Here is a 19,351-nt window from a genome sequence, read left to right as displayed (position 1 = left end):
CCGACTCCAATCACAAAACAGAGACTAGACAAAGAGATGAGAAAAGGAACATGGGCTAAAACCAAGAGCTTTATTGGGAGTTTTACAAGGTAACATTCCTTCCAGAATAGACCGTACAAACCCCATGGGTCATTATGTCTTGCCACAGTAAATCATCCCATTAACATTTACCTGGAAGGATGACTTTCTATAGGTCAAGGAAAAAAAGGTTCTGACTGAAGGTTTTAAAGTCATATTAACCACAGGATGTTCTGTGCTTGTAATGTAGAAGAGAAAAGCTAGACATTTAAAATAACTCTAAACTGAACTAGGAGAAGAGTTTCAGTCTGAGGATGGGGTTGTTCAACGGTCCAGTTTAGCTCTCTTGACCTCTGGTTCTGGTTCAGACGGCGCCACACTCACTCCAGAGATCTAGAAAACAACAACCATGTCCAAGCCTGAAATGAGTGATTTGACAGAAGGCTATTTTACCTCGTCGGACACAAACCGTTACCTGAACATGGTTTTATTTCATAACTTCATGGAAATTACCACCATGGGATCTCTGTAATTACAGAGAGATTCAGTTTGAAACAACAAACGTACCACAGGTTCAACCAGGGACATCCTGATCTTCTGGTGCTGGACGTTGGACGCATCCAGACTGATGGTCACTTTGACCTTGTCAAACATGTTGAAGGAGTGGCCCTCCACCGTCAGACTAGGAGCCTGCACACACACACAGAGTTAGTTGATCCATACACACACACACACACAGAGTTACAGTTGATCCATACACACACACACACAGAGTTACAGTTGATCCATACACACACACAAAAAAAAAAGCTTTAATTTTCTCTGACACAACGAGGATACCTCTTCGTTGAAGATCAGTTTGGGGCTGGGTTTATCTTTGTTCTCAAAGAACACCGTTCCCTCCAGACCAAACTTAGGGATGAGGACGATGATGGCGTTCTTCCTCACAAACAGGATGAAGCCCTCTTCGTTCAGGATGCCTCTGCTCTTGAAGAACAGCTGGAGGAAACGACACATTATCTCGTCAAACAGATGGAAACAGGGAGACTACCCGGAAATGTCCAGTAAGAAATGTTATTTTTCCAATTTCCGTTGCAGAGCATTTTGCTACAGTGCACTAATGAATATGACCTAGTTGTCCTTTTGTAAAAATGGGTCCCTCGTCTTCAAATGGGACTTCCTGGTTAAATAGTGAGTCCAGTACCTGTGTGTGGAAGGCTAGAGGCTCTAACAGGTCAGTGTGTTGGGTGGGTCCAGTACCTGTGTGTGGAAGGTTAGAGGCTCTAACAGGTCAGTGTGTTGGGTGAGTCCAGTACCTGTGTGTGGAAGGCTAGAGGCTCTAACAGGTCAGTGTGTTGGGTGAGTCCAGTACCTGTGTGTGGAAGGTTAGAGGCTCTAACAGGTCAGTGTGTTGGGTGAGTCCAGTACCTGTGTGTGGAAGGTTAGAGGCTCTAACAGGTCAGTGTGTTGGGTGAGTCCAGTACCTGTGTGTGGAAGGTTAGAGGCTCTAACAGGTCAGTGTGTTGGGTGAGTCCAGTACCTGTGTGTGGTAGGCTACAGAGGCTCGCTGTGCGTACTGGGCCATCTTGTGTCTGTAGTTGAGGTTGTTGCAGAGGGCAGACTGCTTGTGTTTGTCCATCAGGTCTGGGTAAGTGCTGTCTGCTCCAATGGCTACAGCCAGCAGCCGATGCACGATGATGTCAGAGTATCTGTAGAGGTTACAATCACATCAGAACCAGTCAGGGTAGAGGAAGGGGGGTGGTGGGGGGGGGATGGACCAGTCAGGAGTAGAGAAGGGGGGTGGACCAGTCAGGGTAGAGGAAGGGGGGGGTGGGGGTGGACCAGTCAGGAGTAGAGAAGGGGGGGGGTGGACCAGTCAGGAGTAGAGGGGGGGGTGGACCAGTCAGGGTAGAGAAGGGGGGGTGGACCAGTCTGGAGTAGAGGAGGGGGATGGACCAGTCAGGAGTAGAGGAGGGGGGTGGGCCAGTCAGAGGTAGAGAAGGGGGTGGACCAGTCAGGGGTAGAGGAAGGGGGGGGTGGACCAGTCAGGAGTAGAGGAGGGGGAGAAGGGGGGGGGTGGGCCAGTCAGGAGTAGAGGAGGGGGGTGGTCCAGTCAGAGGTAGAGGAAGGGGGTGGTCCAGTCAGGAGTAGAGGAGGGGAGGAGGGTGGGCCAGTCAGAGGTAGAGGAGGGGGGGTGGGCCAGTCAGGAGTAGAGGAGGGGGGGGTCCAGTCAGGAGTAGAGAAGGGGGGTGGTCCAGTCAGAGGTAGAGAAGGGGGGGGGGACCAGTCAGAGGTAGAGAAGGGGGGTGGACCAGTCAGAGGTAGAGAAGGGGGGTGGTCCAGTCAGAGAGTAGAGAAGGGGGTGGGACCAGTCAGAGGTAGAGAAGGGGGGTGGGGGGACCAGTCAGAGGTAGAGAAGGGGGGTGGACCAGTCAGGAGTAGAGGAGGGGGTGGGGTCCAGTCAGAGGTAGAGAAGGGGGGTGGGGGTGACCAGTCAGGAGTAGAGAAGGGGGTGGTCCAGTCAGAGGTCAGAGGTAGAGAAGGGGGGGGTCAGGGTAGAGAAGGGGGTGGACCAGTCAGGAGTAGAGGAAGGGGGGGTGTGGGGGTGGACCAGTCAGGAGTAGAGGAGGGGGGGGTGGTCCAGTCAGAGTAGAGAAGGGGGTGGTCCAGTCAGAGGTAGAGAAGGGGGTGGACCAGTCAGGAGGGAGGGGGGTGGGGTGGACCAGTCAGGAGTAGAGAAGGGGGGGGTGGTCCAGTCAGAGGTAGAGAAGGGGGGGGGGGTGGACCAGTCAGGAGTAGAGGAGGGGGGGTCCAGTCAGGGTAGAGGAAGGGGGTGGACCAGTCAGGAGTAGAGGGGGGGTGTGGTCCAGTCAGAGGTAGAGAAGGGGGGGGGGTGGGGTGGACCAGTCAGAACTAGAGGGGAGGGGGGTGAGGGTGGACCAGTCAGGAGTAGAGGAGGGGGTGGTCCAGTCAGAGGTAGAGAAGGGGGATGGGGTGGACCAGTCAGGAGTAGAGGAGGGGTGTGGTCCAGTCAGAGGTAGAGAAGGGGGTGGGGGTGGTCCAGTCTGAGAGTAGAGAAGGGGGTGGACCAGTCAGGAGTAGAGAGAGAGTGTTCTCGCCGTCCGAGTAGGTGAGGTGAAGTGTGTGTTCTCACCGTCTGATAGGTGAGGTGAAGTGTGTGTAGATGGGAGAGGCCAGTCCATAGTGGTGGAAGTCACTGTCCATCCCGGAGGGGGGTGAAGTACACAGCCTGCATCATGCAGCGTGTTGCTAGGATACGAGGAAGGTGTTGAAGTCAGAAGGGAAGCCGTGGGGGTGGGCCAGTCCAGAGAGTCAGCTAGAGCCTTGGCCGAGTCCGTGGGGGATCACCATGTCCTGAGGGGAGGGACAACAACGTGAGGACTACATTAGACTGATGTCAGAAACAACAACGTTAAGTGGTCATTACACTGTCAGAAACAACAACGTGAGGACTGTTCTCACTGATGTCAGAAACAGGTGAACGTTAGGACTCATTAGACTGATGTCAGAAACAACAACGTTAGGACTCATTAGACTGATGGTCAGAAACAACAACGTCTGATAGGTGACTACTGTCAGAAACCAACTGATAGGAGGTGAATTAGACTGATCTCAGAAACAACAACGTCTGGACTACATTAGACTGATGTCAGAAACAACAACGTCTGATAGACTACATTAGACTCACTGTCAGAAACAACAACGTGAGTGTGTTACATTAGACTGATGTCTGATAGGTGAGAAACAACAACGTGAGGACTACATTGACTGATGTCAGAAACAACAACGTTAGACTACATTAGACTGATGTCAGAAACAACAACGTGAGGACTACATTAGACTGATGTCAGAAACAACAACGTGTGGACTCATTAGACTGATGTCAGAAACAACAACGTCTGAGAACTGTGTTAGACTGATGTCAGAAACAACAACGTTATGGACTACATTAGACTGATGTCAGAAACAACAACGTGAGGACTACATTAGACTGATGTCAGAAACAACAACGTTAGGACTACATTAGACTGATGTCAGAAACAACAACGTGAGGACTACATTAGACTGATGTCAGAAACAACAACGTTAGGACTACATTAGACTGATGTCAGAAACAACAACGTTAGGACTACATTACACTGATGTCAGAAACAACAACGTTAGGACTACATTAGACTGTCAGAAACAACAACGTTAGGACTACATTAGACTGTCAGAAACAACAACGTTAGGACTACATTAGACTGATGTCAGAAACAACAACGTGAGGACTACATTAGACTGATGTCAGAAACAACAACGTTAGGACTACATTAGACTGATGTCAGAAACAACAACGTTAGGACTACATTAGACTGATGTCAGAAACAACAACGTTAGGACTACATTAGACTGATGTCAGAAACAACAACGTTAGGACTACATTAGACTGATGTCAGAAACAACAACGTTAGGACTACATTAGACTGTCAGAAACAACAACGTTAGGACTACATTAGACTGATGTCAGAAACAACAACGTTAGGACTACATTAGACTGATGTCAGAAACAACAACGTTAGGACTACATTAGACTGATGTCAGAAACAACAACGTTAGGACTACATTAGACTGATGTCAGAAACAACAACGTTAGGACTACATTAGACTGATGTCAGAAACAACAACGTTAGGACTACATTAGACTGATGTCAGAAACAACAACGTGAGGACTACATTAGACTGATGTCAGAAACAACAACGTGAGGACTACATTAGACTGATGTCAGAAACAACAACGTTAGGACTACATTAGACTGATGTCAGAAACAACAACGTGAGGACTACATTAGACTGATGTCAGAAACAACAACGTGAGGACTACATTAGACTGATGTCAGAAACAACAACGTTAGGACTACATTAGACTGATGTCAGAAACAACAACGTTAGGACTACATTAGACTGATGTCAGAAACAACAACGTTAGGACTACATTAGACTGATGTCAGAAACAACAACGTTAGGACTACATTAGACTGATGTCAGAAACAACAACGTTAGGACTACATTAGACTGATGTCAGAAACAACAACGTTAGGACTACATTAGACTGATGTCAGAAACAACAACGTTAGGACTACATTAGACTGATGTCAGAAACAACAACGTTAGGACTACATTAGACTGATGTCAGAAACAACAACGTTAGGACTACATTAGACTGATGTCAGAAACAACAACGTGAGGACTACATTAGACTGATGTCAGAAACAACAACGTTAGGACTACATTAGACTGTCAGAAACAACAACGTGAGGACTACATTAGACTGATGTCAGAAACAACAACGTTAGGACTACATTAGACTGATGTCAGAAACAACAACGTTAGGACTACATTAGACTGAAGGTTCTACGTCAGTCCCTATTTCGTTGTCCTTCGACCCGGAAAGGAACAATTGTCCCCAAAAAAGATAAAGTCTTATTAAAACTGTGTTTTAGACAGAAGTATTGTCTATAGATGTCTAGTCGGAATATATAGATGTCATTAGACTGGTTATAGATGTCTAGTCTGAATATATAGATGTCATTAGACTTGTTTTAGATGTTGAGGTCTAGTCAGTCTGAGATGTTGAGGTCGTCAGATGTACCTTAGACTTGGCAGCCTTGTTAAGGATGTCGTAGTTGGATGGAGGAGGGGCGGGGTGCTTCCTGAGAAGAGCGCACTCTGAGAACTCATCATAAATCTTCTGAGCTACTGAGATGTTGGCCAGCAACATGAACTCCTCCACCATCGAGTTGGTCTCCCTGGGGAACAATAAAGTTATTTGAATTTGAACCCACCGATACAGCGTGAACATCAAGTCTCTGAGCAGAGATCTACTGCTGGATGTTATAACCCAGTGACAAGGTACAACTGGAAACAGCAGGATGCTTTGACAGGCCACAAAAAGCTTGTCAATATTCATGTGAATTCAGCTGAACTTGTTGAAGTTTAAACCACGTTAGTCAGGGTCAAAACGACAGCACAGTTTCAAGCCCCTTAAATAGAACCTTATTTTAAATGCTATATTCTAAAAGCCTTATTTTAAATTCTATATTCTAAAAGCCTTATTTTAAATTCTATATTCTAAAAGCCTTATTTTAAATTCTATATTCTAAAAGCCTTATTTTAAATTCTATATTCTAAAAGCCTTATTTTAAATTCTATATTCTAAAAGCCTTATTTTAAATTCTATATTCTAAAAGCCTTATTTTAAATTCTATATTCTAAAAGCCTTATTTTAAATTCTATATTCTAAAAGCCTTATTTTAAATTCTATATTCTAAAAGCCTTATTTTAAATTCTATATTCTAAAAGCCTTATTTTAAATTCTATATTCTAAAAGCCTTATTTTAAATTCTATATTCTAAAAGCCTAACAACGTACTTGAGTTCCTTGGTCTGTAGGTCTATGGGGTCGTGAGTCTCACTGTCGATGTGGAAGCGAACCTCAGGCGAGGAGAGAGTCAACGCACTGAAACACACAACGGAAAACCACCATGTTAGATTACCAACAAAGACAGAGTACAACATATAGATTAATGACACCAGCAACCAGATCAATAAACACAATCAATCCATCAACCAACTAATCACCTTCGGGAATACATCAATCTGCCACAGTTCTAATGATCCGTCTCTTTCAACAGTTAGGGAAAAGGAAATCAACTACTGACATCACAGACCCTTCCTCTATCCTGTCTCTTCAGGATCCTGTCTAGTCTGTCCAGGTCTCATAACCTCTTACCCTTCCTCTATCCTCGGTCTCTTCAGGGTCCTGGCTAGTCTATTCAGGCCTCTTACCCTTCCTCTATCCTCGGTCTCTTCAGGGTCCTGTCTAGTCTGTCCAGGTCTAGTAACCTCACCCTTCCTCTATCCTCGGTCTCTTCAGGGTCCTGGCTAGCCTGTTCAGGCCTCTTACCCTTCCTCTATCCTGTCTCTTCAGGGTCCTGGCTAGTCTGTTCAGGCCTCTTACCCTTTCTCTATCCTGTCTCTTCAGGGTCCTGGCTTGTAGTCTGTTCAGGCCTATGGATACCCTTCCTCTATCCTGACTCTAAATGTAAATGTAGTCTGTTCAGGTCTCTTACCCTTCCTCTATCCTGTCTCTTCAGGGTCCTGTCTAGTCTGTCCAGGTCTAGTAACCTCACCCTTCCTCTATCCTGTCTCTTCAGAGTCCTGTCTAGTCTGTTCAGGCCTCTCTACCCTTCCTCTATCCTGTCTCTTCAGGGTCCTGTCTAGTCTGTTCAGGCCTCTTACCCTTCCTCTATCCTGTCTCTTCAGGGTCCTGTCTAGTCTGTTCAGGTCTCTCACCCTTCCTCTATCCTGTCTCTTCAGGATCCTGTCTAGTCTGTTCAGGCCTCGTAACCTCACCCTTCCTCTATCCTGTCTCTTCAGAGTCCTGTCTAGTCTGTTCAGGCCTCGTAACCTCACCCTTTCTCTATCCTGTCTAGTCTGTTCAGGCCTCTTACCCTTCCTCTATCCTGTCTCTTCAGGATCCTGGCTAGTCTGTTCAGGTCTCGTAGCCTCACCCTTCCTCTATCCTGTCTCTTCAGGATCCTGGCTAGTCTGTTCAGGTCTCGTAGCCTCACCCTTCCTCTATCCTGTCTCTTCAGGGTCCTGTCTAGTCTGTTCTGGTCTCGATAAGAGCCTCTCTATCCTGTCTCTTCAGGTCCTGTCTAGTCTGTTCAGGTCTCTTACCCTTTCTCTATCCTCGGTCTCTTCAGGGTCCTGTCTAGTCTGTCCAGGTCTCATAACCTCACCCTTTCTCTATCCTGTCTCTTCAGGGTCCTGTCTAGTCTGTCCAGGTCTCATAACCTCACCCTTTCTCTATACTGTCTCTTCAGGGTCCTGTCTAGTCTGTCCAGGTCTCATAACCTCACCCTTTCTCTATCCTCCGTTTCTTCAGGATCCTGGCTAGTCTGTCCAGGTCTCATAACCTCACCCTTTCTCTATCCTCCGTTTCTTCAGGATCCTGTCTAGTCTGTTCTGGTCTCGTAACCTCACCCTTTCTCTATCCTGTCTCTTCAGGATCCTGGCTAGTCTGTCCAGGTCTCATAACCTCACCCTTTCTCTATCCTCCGTTTCTTCAGGATCTTGGCAAGTCTGTTCAGGCCTCGTAAGCTCTTGGTGGTGTCATCATTCATGTTGGCGTCATCAATCCTCATCTGGGCCTCGGCGTATGTCAGCGAGGCCTGGAGGAAGAATTATCTTTCAATTCAATAAACTTTATTGATCCCTGAGGGGCATTTCTTACATTGTCTCAATCGCAACTGTTACATTGTCAAATGTGTGAGTTTCCTCTCCCTCTACCTTGGAGTCGATGACACTTTTAGTGAATCTGGTCTGGACTATCTCAGCCTTGTCGTTGATCTCCCATATACAAGAGAAGGCCAGCCTGCCGAGAGGAGACACCATGAACACCACTAATGGTAAATGACAACAACAACAACAACAACAACAACAACAACAACATATATGATGTCTTCAGGAAGTATTGAAGTCACCTCGCCACACTGGATCGTAGAGAACACAGGTTGGAGCTCAGCAGTTCAGGAACCATGTCGATCCTCTGTGGGAGACAATCAGCTGTGTTAGCAATACAACACTGAAATGGATCCCTGTATCTACCTGCACATGACCATCTGATCATTTAACAGTCCAATCTGATAAATTGTAATTATTCGCCTCCCTCCTCATGCCTTTTGCACACAATGTATATAGACTCTTTTTTTCCCTTCCACTGTGTTATTGACTTGTTTATTGTTTACTCCATGTGTAACTCTGTGTTGTTGTCTGTTCACACTGCTTTGCTTTATCTTGGCCAGGTCGTAGTTGTAAATGAGAACTTGTTCTCAACTAGCCTACCTGGTTAAATAAAGGTGAAATAAAAATATATTTCGGACTACTTTTGACCCGGGCTCTGGTAAAAAAAAAAAATAGTGCACTTATATAGGGAATAGGGTGCCATTTAAGACTCACTAAAAGAGCTAGTTAGGGTTCATCAAGGTCACTATGTGATGAAACAGATGGTCTGTACCCTTCCAGTCAGGTAGACTGTAGTTCCTCTGTTAGCAGCCTCCAGGTCCATAGCGTTGCCTGGCCGAATGAAGTGGCTCACATCAGCAATGTGGACACCAACCTTCAACCCACAAAGAAACACACACACACACGATGACTTCACAACTTTCAACTCTGTTCCACCATATTACCAATTAAAATAGATTCTGTTACCTCATCCAAACATTCACCCGTCCCAATAAAATGCTGTGGTAAACTGTGTTAGTTGCTCAGTGTCCTACCTCTTGGTTTCCATTGGGCAGCTCTCTACAGTGCAGAGCATCATCTATGTCCGTACAGCCAGGAGGATCCACACTGCAGACCGTCAGGTTCCTCAGGTCCTCTCTCACAGCCATGTCCTGATAGGAGATCAAATAAGGTTTAGTGATGCATTATTACCTGTTATAAGCATGTTATGAGCCTTTATAAAGTATTATAACCACATCATAATGCAATTATACCAACAGGCTTTAAGTAGTGTTACCAAATTGTTGATTGGTATAGCTACAACAACGTAGCCACCAGCTGACAACCATTGATATATATGTCTTGACACAAAATGGCCGCCATAACAGAACCCCCCTGTGCGGTGCAGTTACCTCCTCTGTGATGTTCCAGGGCATCTTGGGGAGGAAACTGAGGACGGCCTGTGAGAAGTCCTGGTGAGGGACATCATGCTCCAGCAGTAGCACCTCCGTCTCCGTCTCCTTGTCCCCTGCACTTCCCAGGCTACGAACAAAATGGCCCTGAGAGGAGGAGAGAGGGAGAGGAGGAGAGAGGGTGGGTGAAGAGAGAGGGAGAGGAGGAGAGAGGGAGAGGAGGAGAGAGGGAGAGGAGGAAGAGGGAGAGGAGGAAGAGGGAGAGGAGGAAGAGGGAGAGGAGGAGAAGAGAGGGAGAGGAGGAGAGGATGAGAGAGGGAGAGGATGAGAGAGGGAGAGAAGGAGAGAGGGGTGGGTGAGGAGAGAGGGAGAGGAGGAGAGAGGGAGAGGAGGAGAGAGGGAGAGGAGGAGAGAGGGAGAGAAGGAGAGAGGGAGAGAAGGAGGAGAGAGGGAGAGAAGGAGGAGAGAGGGAGAGAAGGAGGAGAGAGGGAGAGAAGGAGGAGAGAGGGAGAGAAGGAGAGAGGGGTGGGTGAGGAGAGAGGGAGAGAAGGAGAGAGGGAGAAGGAGGAGAGAGGGAGAGAAGGAGAGAGGGAGAAGGAGGAGAGAGGGAGAGGAGGAGAGAGGGAGAGAGGAGGGAGAGAGGGAGAGAAGGAGAGAGGGGTGGGTGAGGAGAGAGGGAGAGAAGGAGAGAAGGAGGGGGGTGGGTGAGGAGAGAGGGAGAGAAGGAGAGAAGGAGAGAGGGGTGGGTGAGGAGAGAGGGAGAGAAGGAGAGAGGGGTGGGTGAGGGAGAGGGAGAGAAGGAGAGAGGGAGAGAAGGAGAGAGGGGTGGGTGAGGAGAGAGGGAGAGAAGGAGGAGAGAGGGAGAGAAGGAGAGAGGGGTGGGTGAGGAGAGAGGGAGAGAAGGAGAGAGGGAGAGAGGAGAGAAGGAGAGAGGGAGAGGAGGAGAGAGGGGTGGGTGAGGAGAGAGGGAGAGAAGGAGGAGAGAGGGAGAGAAGGAGGAGAGAGGGAGAGAAGGAGGAGAGAGGGAGAGAAGGAGAGAGGGGTGGGTGAGGAGAGAGGGAGAGAGGAGAGGGGAGAAGGAGGAGAGAGGGAGAGAGGAGGAGAGAGGGAGAGAAGGAGGAGAGAGGGAGAGAAGGAGAGAGGGGTGGGTGAGGAGAGAGGGAGAGAAGGAGAGAGGGGTGGGTGAGGAGAGAGGGAGAGAAGGAGAGAGGGGTGAGTGAGGAGAGAGGGAGAGTGAGGAGAGAGGGGTGGGAAGGAGAGAGAGGGGAGGGTGAGGAGAGAGGGTGTGGGTGAGGAGAGAGGGAGAGAAGGAGAGAGGGAGAGAAGGAGAGAGGGAGAGAGGAGAGAAGGAGAGAGGGAGAGAGGGAGAGAAGGAGAGAGGGAGAGGAGGAGAGAGGGGTGGGTGAGGAGAGAGGGAGAGAAGGAGGAGAGAGGGAGAGAAGGAGGAGAGAGGGAGAGAGGAGGAGAGAGGGAGAGAAGGAGAGAGGGGTGGGTGAGGAGAGAGAGGGAGAGAAGGAGAGAGGGAGAAGGAGGAGAGAGGGAGAGAAGGAGGAGAGAGGGAGAGAAGGAGGAGAGAGGGAGAGAAGGAGAGAGGGGTGGGTGAGGAGAGAGGGGGAGAGAAGGAGAGAGGGGTGGGTGAGGAGAGAGGGAGAGAAGGAGAGGGGGTGGGTGAGGAGAGAGGGGTGGGTGAGGAGAGAGGGGTGGGTGAGGAGAGAGAGGGTGGGTGAGGAGAGAGAGGTGTGGGTGAGGAGAGAGGGAGAGAAGGAGAGAGGGAGAGAAGGAGAGAGGGAGAGGAGGAGAGAGGGAGAGGAGGAGAGAGGGAGAGGAGGAGAGAGGGGTGGGTGAGGAGAGAGAGGGGTGGGTGAGGAGAGAGGGAGAGAAGGAGAGAGGGAGAGAAGGAGAGAGGGGTGGGTGAGGAGAGAGGGAGAGGAGGAGAGAGGGAGAGAAGGAGAGAGGGAGAGAAGGAGAGAGGGGTGGGTGAGGAGAGAGGGAGAGAAGGAGGAGAGGGGAGAGAAGGAGGAGAGAGGGAGAGAAGGAGAGAGGGGTGGGTGAGGAGAGAGGGAGAGAAGGAGGAGAGAGGGAGAGAAGGAGGAGAGAGGGAGAGAAGGAGGAGAGAGGGAGAGAAGGAGGAGAGAGGGAGAGAAGGAGGAGAGAGGGAGAGAAGGAGAGAGGGGTGGGTGAGGAGAGAGGGAGAGAAGGAGAGAAGGAGAGAGGGGTGGGTGAGGAGAGAGGGAGAGAAGGAGAGAGGGGTGGGTGAGGGGAGAGGGAGAGAAGGAGAGAGGGAGAGAAGGAGAGAGGGGTGGGTGAGGAGAGAGGGAGAGAAGGAGGAGAGAGGGAGAGAAGGAGAGAGGGGTGGGTGAGGAGAGAGGGAGAGAAGGAGAGAGGGAGAGAAGGAGAGAGGGAGAGGAGGAGAGAGGGGTGGGTGAGGAGAGAGGGAGAGAAGGAGGAGAGAGGGAGAGAAGGAGGAGAGAGGGAGAGAAGGAGGAGAGAGGGAGAGGAGAGGGGTGGGTGAGGAGAGAGGGAGAGAAGGAGAGAGGGAGAAGGAGGAGAGAGGGAGAGAAGGAGGAGAGAGGGAGAGAAGGAGGAGAGAGGGAGAGAAGGAGAGAGGGGAGGAAGGAGGAGAGAGGGAGAGAGGAGAGAGGGGTGGGTGAGGAGAGAGGGAGAGAAGGAGAGAGGGGTGGGTGAGGAGAGAGGGTTAAGGAGAGAGGGGTGGGTGAGGAGAGAGGGGTGGGTGAGGAGAGAGGTGGGTGAGGAGAGAGAGGGGTGGGTGAGGAGAGAGAGGTGTGGGTGAGGAGAGAGGGAGAGAAGGAGAGAGGGAGAGAAGGAGAGAGGGAGAGGAGGAGAGAGGGAGAGGAGGAGAGAGGAGAGGAGGAGGAGGGAGAGGAGGAGAGAGGGGTGGGTGAGGAGAGAGAGGGGTGGGTGAGGAGAGAGGGAGAAAGGAGAGAGGGAGAGAAGGAGAGAGGGGTGGGTGAGGAGAGAGGGAGAGGAGGAGAGAGGGAGAGAAGGAGAGAGGGAGAGAAGGAGAGGGGGTGGGTGAGGAGAGAGGGAGAGGAGGAGAGAGGGGTGGGTGAGGAGAGAGGGGTGGGTGAGGAGAGAATGGTGTCTAGTCTCTGCTAGTTCCTCAAAGACCGAAAGAGGAGAGATAAGCCGTTATGATTGAGGTGCGTTCCAGGTCCTCTTCATTGCAGTCGAGCTGCACATCTCATGTACATCACACACTTCTCCAGGCATTGATATCCCATAATGATCATCTGAGCAGCCCAACTGTAATAAAGAGGACCTGAGAGACACATACATTCGGGTATCTGGAGTGCTTGGGCCAGCCGTCGACGGCCACCATGATCCTCTGTCCTGCCAACGTGGCCGCCTGGCGCGTCTCTATACGGATCCTGGGGATACGGCGGTCGGCTGGGGTGAAGAGGTGACGGGTCGCCTGGGAAGGGGAGGACGGGGTATAACAGACCAGGAACAATGAGATATCTTCGTCAGCACAAAACTAGTACGACAGACGATAAAAATAATCACATGAGAAACCAAAGCATGGTGGTATATGCATCCCTATGGATAAATACTCATGTAGGCTTGATTTGATTGATGTGTTGATTGACAGAGCAGAGCGAGTGATGCTAGTTTACCTCTTTGATTTGGGACAGGAAGAGCATGCCACAGAAGGGTCTCCAGTTCCTCTTGATGATGCCCACCACCCTGCCTGTGGGCTTCCGTGACGCCGCCCCAGACGGACCACTCTTCAACTCTGCCTCCTCCTCCTCTGTGACATCATCCTCCTTGGGCCCCTCGTCCTGCAGCACCACAGAGGACGGAGCCACCCATTGGTTCAGAGGCAGGATCTCCACAGCAACCAGGTCCTGATGGACAGCCCTGTTCAGGTTCTGCAGGCCTTGGATCAGAACCTGAGGGGCGGGACAGGAAGAGGAAGTGTTACCATGGTAACCAACGCTGCTTCGTTTACATTTCCCATCCAATCACTCACTCACTCATCCCCATCTCGCCAGCTGGCATTTAGAACAGCACAAAAAGATTCTCCACTCCTATCCAATGGTAAAGGAGGAATTATACTGTTGATCACTCACTTTTCCAAACCAGGTACATGAACAGAGGAGTTAACTAACCAGGTACATGAACAGAGGAGTTAACTAACCAGGTACATGAACAGAGGAGTTAACTAACCAGGTACATGAACAGAGGAGTTAACTAACCAGGTACATGAACAGAGGAGTTAACTAACCAGGTACATGAACAGAGGAGTTAACTAACCAGGTACATGAACAGAGGAGTTAACTAACCAGGTACATGAACAGAGGAGTTAACAGAGGAGTTAACTAACCAGGTACATGAACAGAGGAGTTAACTAACCAGGTACATGAACAGAGGAGTTAACTAACCAGGTACATGAACAGAGGAGTTAACTAACCAGGTACATGAACAGAGGAGTTAACTGTTGGAGGTACATGAACAGAGGTTCCATACTAACTATGTCAGGTTACACGGCCAGAATCCACTAATGAACACGAGCTATGCTTCAGCAGCGCTCACCTCTGTACTGTCATCTCCTTCTCCGTGGACGAACACAGTAGCCTCCAGGTAGTTGTCTCTGCTAGCCCGGAACGTTCCCTGTTGGAAGGTCCCACTCTTAATCCCAGACTGGATCCTAGACAGGGGCAGGTGCTCCGGGAACAACACCTTACTGCTGGTGATCTCATTCTGGGGGAGGGAGAGAGAAATTAAAGGGATAAATTACAGGAATAACCATGAATATGCAGATCTAACTGTCTCTATGAATATGCAGATCTAACTGTCTCTATGAATATGCAGATCTAACTGTCTCTATGAATATGCAGCTCTAACTGTCTCTATGAATATGCAGCTCTAACTGTCTCTATGAATATGCAGATCTAACTTTATGAATATGCAGATCTAACTGTCTCTATGAATATGCAGATCTAACTGTCTCTACGAATATGCAGCTCTAACTGTCTCTACGAATATGCAGATCTAACTTTATGAATATGCAGATCTAACTGTCTCTATGAATATGCAGATCTAACTTTATGAATATGCAGATCTAACTGTCTCTATGAATATGCAGATCTAACTGTCTCTATGAATATGCAGATCTAACTGTCTCTATGAATATGCAGACCTAACTGTCTCTATGAATATGCAGACCTAACTTTATGAATATGCAGATCTAACTTTATGAATATGCAGACCTAACTTTATGAATATGCAGATCTAACTTTATGAATATGCAGATCTAACTTTATGAATATGCAGATCTAACTTGCTCTATGAATATGCAGATCTAACTTTCTCTATGAATATGCAGATCTAACTGAATATGCAGATCTAACTTTCTCTATGAATCTAAAATAGCTGCTGTAGAAAGTAAATATGTGTAAATGTGATATTGTGTAGATATGAGTTACCTTGTCATCGTTGGTCAAAGCCAGTCGATCCACCAGCTCAGGGTTGGCTATCAGACTCTTGACGTACTCCTCACCTGTGTGGAACAGAGGACGGATGAAGACGGCGGCATCTACTAGAGTAAACACGTAGTCCACATCTACTAGAGTAAACACGTAGTCCACATCTACTAGAGTAAACACGTAGTCCACATCTTCTAGAGTAAACACGTAGTCCACATCTTCTAGAGTAAACATGTAGTCCACATCTACTAGAGTAAACACGTAGTCCACATCTTCTAGAGTAAACACGTAGTCCACATCTTCTAGAGTAAACACGTAGTCCACATCTTCTAGAGTAAACACGTAGTCCACATCTACTAGAGTAAACACGTAGTCCACATCTACTAGAGTAAACACGTAGTCCACATCTTCTAGAGTAAACACGTAGTCCACATCTACTAGAGTAAACACGTAGTCCACATCTTCTAGAGTAAACACGTAGTCCACATCTACTAGAGTAAACACATAGTCCACATCTTCTAGAGTAAACACGTAGTCCACATCTACCAGAGTAAACACGTAGTCCACATCTACCAGAGTAAACACGTAGTCCACATCTACTAGAGTAAACACGTAGTCCACATCTTCTAGAGTAAACATGTAGTCCACATCTTCTAGAGTAAACATGTAGTCCACATCTACTAGAGTAAACACGTAGTCCACACCTACTAGAGTAAACACGTAGTCCACATCTACTAGAGTAAACACGTAGTCCACATCTACTAGAGTAAACACGTAGTCCACATCTACTAGAGTAAACACGTAGTCGACATATTGAACACACCTAGTATTGTGACCTTGTGTTTAAGGTTAAAGACAAGAACACCAGTCTCATCTTGGGGTACTGAGGTAAGAACAGAGGTCTCATCTTGGGGTACTGAGGTAAGAACAGAGGTCTCATCTTGGGGTACTGAGGTAACAGATATTGTGATATTAAAGACAAGAACAGCGGTCTAATCTTGGGGTACTGAGGTAACGGAGGTGTCTTGTTTCTTACATCTGTATGTGAGCAGGCCGGACTCCTCTGCTTTCTCCTTGTTGCCCCGGTCGTTGGTCAGCAAAACAACCTTTAACCTCTTGTCCGTGGGGGTGTTGTTCAGGTGATCACTGTACCACTTGGTAGATATGCGGATGGCTCTGTCATTACGATCGTTGGCGCTTTCCCCCTGCTCTCTCTCTATATACGTTTCTCTGGAACAGAAGAATACAACCATACGTCGCTTTGAAAAGCATTGATCACAAATGGATGGACAGTTAAGGAGTCAACATGCTTCAGTTTGGCTGGCGACTAGCCTGAGCTAAATTTACTTTTTTGCCTAGGAGATCTTAGTCACGCAATTTTCCATCTGATTAGGATGTTAGGTGCAGTATTTCTCAAGAGAAAACGTGAATAAGAACAGTTTAAAAAACCTTGCCCAAGTCCAAAAAACAAACAAAAACAAACTAAATGTTGTTTGTCGTTTAATATACGCAAACTCTCCCAAACTGTTTTGGTTGGGAAACATGCTGACTTCAGTCTTGCTCCAACTTATTTCAGTCAATTGCTACATTGGCGTCAGTGGTGGGATAACCCCAAGGGTCACTGATTCAAAACCAAGTTAGGGTGCACCCTCTTAAATCACTACAAAACAGTCAGTTATCTAAGGCAAACAGTATATATCTATTTTCTACCTGTGATGTTCATTAGTGAAAGTGTAAAAGTGTTTTTCCTTGTCGTGAAGGATGTCTTTCAACCGCTTGTAGATGGGAGCGCTCCTGTGGCGGACCTCTTGGAGTACAGTCTGCAGAATGATCACGTTCTTGATCAAGGGATCCTCCAGGATATCAATCTACAGACATTAAAAGGGATACTGACTCAGCGTGATAGAATGTCACACCTGAAAGTTAGTCAAATTAGTGTTAGCTAGATCAGGGTTTTTGCCCCAGCACTACATAGCGGACTCAAATATCAAACTCATCATCAAGCTTTGATTATTTTAATCAGCTGGGTAGGGTACAAACCAGAACGTGCCACCGGGGGACGGGGGCAGGACCGAATTTGCGAAACCCTGAGCTCGATAAGTGGGGTTCACACTTTCACTAGAGGCGTGTGAGACATGTAAAACTGTAGTGATGCGGTGGGAAAATCTAGCGTTTACTTTAGACATGTACTTTTATTGTATTAATTTGTTGTTAATAATAACGTTTACGTTAGACATTATTGCATAGTAACTTACCTGGCTCAACACAATATTTGTGTCTGGGAGTAAATAGTGTGGGAAAGAACACAAGTTGCTTTCAATGCAAGCGTCTTTCTGCAACACAGTCTCTTCTTGCTTGCATTCTGTACAAACTTCACTTCCGCACCAAATATCGTCTCGCAGGTAATGCTCACGGACTATTTTCATGATCCCGCCTGATCGGGTTTTCTTTACGAAAGTTTTTGATTTCAACATAACTCCGATAAATATATATCACAACAGTAATTTTGATACGTTTCTACTCATAGGTGTACATCAACAAACATTCCACCCGAGACCGATGTACACACGTGGAGGGGAGGGAAGATAAAAACGTTCCCGGGGTTTCTTGTGACGGATCATATCTGATTCATATTCTATTGTGAAAGTTACCAGATACTTTGTGTACTTTTTATACATATATCAATGACATGTGTGTATTTTAAAAACAATTTAGGGGGAATTTTATGATAGATAATTAAATATGTCATAATTTAATATTTTCCAACTCTGTGTAAAACTTTTTAAGGCCATCTTCTTTTTCTTCTTCATTTGAATGGCGGTGTGCAAACCAACGTCAAGAAGCATTTACAGCGCCGTTGCGGGCTGGAGTGTCATAGACACAGTGCAAGTGCTCATCAACAACACTTGCATGCATAATCAGGGTGGATACGTCATCTTGTTTCCTTGAAATCTATACGGTCAGTAGCGACAGATAATGTAATAACTGACAATAATGGAATATCTGGTAATAATGTAATAACTTTTACGTTTAACATTTTATAAATGCTGATAATGTAATAAATTGCCAATAATGTGTAATAAATATGCTGAACGCATAATGTAATAACATTTTTGAGCATAATGTAATAGTTACTACAGTTAGTTATTACATTATGTGCTGATTATGACAAAGTGTGTAACTTTTTTTTCATGAATAGTGTAATGACTTCAATCAAAGATGACGTCACTCTCTTTGTTTAATGCATATTAAGTGTCACACACAGGTTGCCTCAGGTCAGTCGCAATGCCATAATACACAGGATTCAAAACAGCAACATGTAGCCATTGCTACATCCCTTAATTAATGGCAGCCACACATCCATGATCACCACTGTTGTTGCGCTGTAGAGCAGCTCGTTGAGTTTAGTCCTCATCAGTTCTTTATGATCATCCTCCAGTGGTTTTCTAGTCTCACTGATAAGTCAACTCAGGTAACTCACCTTTCAGGTTTAAATGTGTGTACTGTTCTGGCTCAGAGCATGACACACCTCCCTCCCTGACCCCTATCCTTACCCTTCAGGACAGAAAGGGGAGCGTCAGAGAGAGACAGAGAGAGAGAGACAGAGACAGACAGAGAGAAAGAGAGAGAGACAGAGACAGACAGAGAGACAGAGTGAGTTGCAGAAAGATAGAGAGAGAGAGACAGAGAGAGAGAAAGAGAGAGAGAAAGAAAGAGAGAGAGAAAGAGAGAGAGACAGACAGAGACAGAGAGACAGAGTGAGTTACAGAAAGAGAGAGAGAGAGAGAGAGAGAAAGAAAGAGAGAGAGAAAGAGAGAGAGACAGACAGAGACAGAGAGACAGAGTGAGTTACAGAAAGATAGAGAGACAGAGAGAGAGAAAGAGAGAGAGAAAGAAAGACAGAGAGAGAGAGAGAGAGAGAGAGAATGGGAGTGAGAGAGACAGAGAGAGACAGAGACAGAGAGAGTGAGAGTGAGAGAGAGTGAGAGTGAGAGTAGAGAGAGAGAGAGAGAGAGAGAGAGAGAGAGAGAGAGAGAGAGAGAGAGAGTGGGAGTGAGAGAGACAGAGAGAGACAGAGACAGAGAGAGTGAGAAAATCCTCTAATCCACGACCATCAGCCACTATTGTGAACACTGGTCTTCTTCACGGTGAGTTAAACAGATACATCTATCATTTTCTATAAAGA

General features: G+C 47.3%; 1 pseudogene across 1 annotated transcript; it reads right to left on the bottom strand.

The window, feature by feature from the left end:
• Nucleotides 1–37: 37 nt before the first annotated feature.
• On the bottom strand, nucleotides 38–17,731 carry LOC124018537 (annotated as a pseudogene). Its single transcript, XR_006835636.1, has 21 exons — nucleotides 17,421–17,731; nucleotides 16,876–17,033; nucleotides 16,202–16,395; nucleotides 15,166–15,239; nucleotides 14,273–14,440; nucleotides 13,354–13,629; nucleotides 13,014–13,151; nucleotides 9,719–9,865; nucleotides 9,362–9,478; nucleotides 9,100–9,201; nucleotides 8,567–8,631; nucleotides 8,373–8,457; nucleotides 8,127–8,254; nucleotides 6,451–6,537; nucleotides 5,672–5,828; nucleotides 5,426–5,433; nucleotides 3,173–3,393; nucleotides 1,559–1,727; nucleotides 859–1,017; nucleotides 586–708; nucleotides 38–411 (listed from the first exon to the last, which is right to left on the bottom strand). The product of XR_006835636.1 is annotated as an exosome complex exonuclease RRP44-like (transcript).
• Between the last annotated feature and the right edge of the window lie 1,620 nt (nucleotides 17,732–19,351).

This window comes from Oncorhynchus gorbuscha, unplaced genomic scaffold, assembly GCF_021184085.1.
Source record: "Oncorhynchus gorbuscha isolate QuinsamMale2020 ecotype Even-year unplaced genomic scaffold, OgorEven_v1.0 Un_scaffold_541, whole genome shotgun sequence".
NCBI lineage: Eukaryota > Metazoa > Chordata > Actinopteri > Salmoniformes > Salmonidae > Oncorhynchus > Oncorhynchus gorbuscha.
This window is presented reverse-complemented; position numbering and strand designations above follow the sequence as displayed.